The following is a 5,000-nucleotide window of genomic DNA, read 5'->3' as shown; positions in this document are numbered from 1 at the left end:
ATAGTGGATCTAACATAATAGTGAGAGTCCAGTCCATAGTGGATCTAACATAATATTGTGAGAGTCCAGTCCATAGTGGATCTAACATAATATTGTGAGAGTCCAGTCCATAGTGGATCTAACATAATAGTGTGAGAGTCCAGTCCATAGTGGATCTAACATAATAGTGAGAGTCCAGTCCATAGTGGATCTAACATAATAGTGTGAGAGTCCAGTCCATAGTGGATCTATTTAATAGTGTGAGAGTCCAGTCCATAGTGGATCTATTTAATAGTGTGAGAGTCCAGTCCATAGTGGATCTAACATAATAGTGAGAGTCCAGTCCATAGTGGATCTAACATAATAGTGTGAGAGTCCAGTCCATAGTGGATCTAATATAATAGTGAGAGTCCAGTCCATAGTGGATCTAACATAATAGTGAGAGTCCAGTCCATAGTGGATCTAACATAATAGTGAGAAAGTCCAGTCCAGAGTGGATCTAACATAATAGTGAGAAAGTCCAGTCCATAGTGGATCTAACATAATAGTGAGAGTCCAGTCCATAGTGGATCTAACATAATATTGTGAGAGTCCAGTCCATAGTGGATCTAACATAATAGTGTGAGAGTTCAGTCCATAGTGGATCTAACATAATAGTGAGAGTCCAGTCCATAGTGGATCTAACATAATAGTGTGAGAGTCCAGTCCATAGTGGATCTAACATAATAGTGAGAGTCCAGTCCATAGTGGATCTAATATAATAGTGTGAGAGTCCAGTCCATAGTGGATCTAACATAATAGTGTGAGTCCAGTCCATAGTGGATCTAATATAATAGTGTGAGAGTCCAGTCCATAGTGGATCTAACATAATAGTGTGAGAGTCCAGTCCATAGTGGATCTAACATAATATTGTGAGAGTCCAGTCCATAGTGGATCTAATATAATAGTGTGAGAGTCCAGTCCATAGTGGATCTAACATAATAGTGTGAGAGTCCAGTCCATAGTGGATCTAGTTAATAGTGTGAGAGTCCAGTCCATAGTGGATCTAGTTAATAGTGTGAGAGTCCAGTCCATAGTGGATCTAACATAATATTGTGAGAGTCCAGTCCATAGTGGATCTAACATAATAGTGAGCAAGTCCAGTCCATAGTGGATCTAACATAATAGTGTGAGTCCAGTCCATAGTGGATCTAACATAATATTGTGAGAGTCCAGTCCATAGTGGATCTAACATAATAGTGAGAGTCCAGTCCATAGTGGATCTAACATAATAGTGTGAGAGTCCAGTCCATAGTGGATCTAACATAATAGTGTGAGAGTCCAGTCCATAGTGGATCTAACATAATAGTGAGAGTCCAGTCCATAGTGGATCTAACATAATAGTGTGAGAGTCCAGTCCATAGTGGATCTAACATAATAGTGAGAGTCCAGTCCATAGTGGATCTAACATAATAGTGAGAGTCCAGTCCAGAGTGGATCTAACATAATAGTGCGAAAGTCCAGTCCATAGTGGATCTAACATAATAGTGTGAGAGTCCAGTCCATAGTGGATCTAACATAATAGTGAGAGTCCAGTCCATAGTGGATCTAACATAATAGTGTGAGAGTCCAGTCCATAGTGGATCTAACATAATAGTGAGAGTCCAGTCCAGAGTGGATCTAACATAATAGTGCGAAAGTCCAGTCCATAGTGGATCTAACATAATAGTGAGAGTCCAGTCCATAGTGGATCTAACATAATAGTGAGAGTCCAGTCCATAGTGGATCTAACATAATAGTGAGAGTTCAGTCCATAGTGGATCTAACATAATAGTGTGAGAGTCCAGTCCATAGTGGATCTAATATAATAGTGAGAGTCCAGTCCATAGTGGATCTAACATAATATTGTGAGAGTCCAGTCCATAGTGGATCTAACATAATAGTGTGGGAGTCCAGTCCATAGTGGATCTAACATAATATTGTGAGAGTCCAGTCCATAGTGGATCTAATATAATAGTGAGAGTCCAGTCCATAGTGGATCTAACATAATAGTGAGAAAGTCCAGTCCATAGTGGATCTAACATAATAGTGTGAGAGTCCAGTCCATAGTGGATCTAACATAATAGTGAGAGTCCAGTCCATAGTGGATCTAACATAATAGTGAGAGTCCAGTCCATAGTGGATCTAACATAATAGTGAGAGTCCAGTCCATAGTGGATCTAATATAATAGTGAGAGTCCAGTCCATAGTGGATCTAACATAATAGTGTGAGAGTCCAGTCCATAGTGGATCTAACATAATAGTGAGAGTCCAGTCCATAGTGGATCTAACATAATATTGTGAGAGTCCAGTCCATAGTGGATCTAACATAATAGTGTGAGAGTCCAGTCCATAGTGGATCTAATATAATAGTGAGAGTCCAGTCCATAGTGGATATAACATAATAGTGAGAGTCCAGTCCATAGTGGATCTAACATAATAGTGAGAGTCCAGTCCATAGTGGATCTAACATAATAGTGTGAGAGTCCAGTCCATAGTGGATCTAACATAATAGTGTGAGAGTCCAGTCCAGAGTGGATCTAACATAATAGTGAGAGTCCAGTCCATAGTGGATCTAACATAATAGTGTGAGAGTCTAGTCCATAGTGGATCTAACATAATAGTGTGAGAGTCCAGTCCATAGTGGATCTAACATAATAGTGTGAGAGTCCAGTCCATAGTGGATCTAACATAATAGTGAGAGTCCAGTCCATAGTGGATCTAACATAATAGTGTGAGAGTCCAGTCCATAGTGGATCTAACATAATATTGTGAGAGTCCAGTCCATAGTGGATCTAACATAATAGTGAGAGTCCAGTCCATAGTGGATCTAACATAATAGTGTGAGAGTCCAGTCCATAGTGGATCTAACATAATAGTGAGAGTCCAGTCCATAGTGGATCTGACATAATATTGTGAGAGTCCAGTCCATAGTGGATCTAACATAATAGTGTGAGAGTCCAGTCCATAATGGATCTAACATAATAGTGAGAGTCCAGTCCATAGTGGATCTAATATAATAGTGAGAGTCCAGTCCATAGTGGATCTAACATAATAGTGAGAGTCCAGTCCATAGTGGATCTAACATAATAGTTTGAGAGTCCAGTCCATAGTGGATCTAACATAATAGTGTGAGAGTCCAGTCCATAGTGGATCTAACATAATAGTGTGAGAGTCCAGTCCATAGTGGATCTAACATAATAGTGAGAGTCCAGTCCATAGTGGATCTAACATAATAGGGAGAGTCCAGTCCATAGTGGATCTAATATAATAGTGTGAGAGTCCAGTCCATAGTGGATCTAACATAATAGTGAGAAAGTCCAGTCCATAGTGGATCTAACATAATAGTGAGAGTCCAGTCCATAGTGGATCTAACATAATAGTGTGAGAGTCCAGTCCATAGTGGATCTAACATAATAGTGAGAGTCCAGTCCATAGTGGATCTAACATAATATTGTGAGAGTCCAGTCCATAGTGGATCTAACATAATAGTGTGAGAGTCCAGTCCATAGTGGATCTAACATAATAGTGTGAGAGTCCAGTCCATAGTGGATCTAACATAATATTGTGAGAGTCCAGTCCATAGTGGATCTAATATAATAGTGAGAGTCCAGTCCATAGTGGATCTAACATAATAGTGTGGGAGTCCAGTCCATAGTGGATCTAACATAATATTGTGAGAGTCCAGTCCATAGTGGATCTAATATAATAGTGAGAGTCCAGTCCATAGTGGATCTAACATAATATTGTGAGAGTCCAGTCCATAGTGGATCTAATATAATAGTGAGAGTCCAGTCCATAGTGGATCTAACATAATAGTGAGAGTCCAGTCCATAGTGGATCTAACATAATAGTGTGAGAGTCCAGTCCATAGTGGATCTAATATAATAGTGAGAGTCCAGTCCATAGTGGATCTAACATAATATTGTGAGAGTCCAGTCCATAGTGGATCTAATATAATAGTGAGAGTCCAGTCCATAGTGGATCTAACATAATAGTGAGAGTCCTTTCCTTTTAACAACACTCAGTAAACGTTTGGGAACTGAGGAGACACATTTTTGAAGCTTCTCAGGTGGAATTCTTTCCCATTCTTGCTTGATGTACAGCTTAAGTTGTTCAACAGTCCGGAGGTCTCCGTTGTGCTATTTTAGGCTTCATAATGCGCCACACATTTTCAATGGGAGACAGGTCTGGACTACAGGCAGGCCAGTCTAGTACCCGCACTCTTTTACTATGAAGCCACGTGGATGTAACACGTGGCTTGGCATTGTCTTGCTGAAATAAGCAGGGGCGTCCATGGTAACGTTGCTTGGATGGCAACATATGTTGCTCCAAAACCTGTATGTACCTTTCAGCATAATGGCACCTTCACAGATGTGTAAGTTACCCATGTCTTGGGCACTAATACACCCCCATACCATCACACATGCTGCCTTTTACACTTTGCGCCTATAACAATCCGGATGGTTCTTTTCCTCTTTGGTCCGGAGGACAACGACGTCCACAGTTTCCAAAAACAATTTGAAATGTGGACTCGTCAGACCACAGAACACTTTTCCACTTTGTATCAGTCCATCTTAGATGAGCTCAGGCCCAGCGAAGCCGACGGCGTTTCTGGGTGTTGTTGATAAACGGTTTTCGCCTTGCATAGGAGAGTTTTAACTTGCACTTACAGATGTACTGACCAACTGTAGTTACTGACAGTGGGTTTCTGAAGTGTTCCTGAGCCCATGTGGTGATATCCTTTACACACTGATGTGGCTTGTTGATGCAGTACAGCCTGAGGGATGGAAGGTCACGGGCTTAGCTGCTTACGTGCAGTGATTTCTCCAGATTCTCTGAACCCTTTGATGATATTACGGACCGTAGATGGTGAATTCCTTGCAATAGCTGGTTGAGAAAGGTTTTTCTTAAACCGTTCAACAATTTGCTCACGCATTTGTTGACAAAGTGGTGACCCTCGCCCCATCCTTGTTTGTGAATGACTGAGCATTTCATGGAAT

General features: G+C 40.7%; 1 protein-coding gene across 1 annotated transcript in view; it reads left to right on the top strand.

The window, feature by feature from the left end:
- The window catches only part of fas (Fas cell surface death receptor), a 36,753-nt gene that overhangs the window by 1,411 nt on the left and 30,342 nt on the right, over positions 1 to 5,000 (top strand). The gene's annotated exons all lie outside the window — the stretch shown is intronic.

The sequence above is a fragment of the Nerophis lumbriciformis genome, linkage group LG02, assembly GCF_033978685.3.
Source record: "Nerophis lumbriciformis linkage group LG02, RoL_Nlum_v2.1, whole genome shotgun sequence".
In the NCBI taxonomy this organism is placed as follows: domain Eukaryota; kingdom Metazoa; phylum Chordata; class Actinopteri; order Syngnathiformes; family Syngnathidae; genus Nerophis; species Nerophis lumbriciformis.
This window is presented reverse-complemented; position numbering and strand designations above follow the sequence as displayed.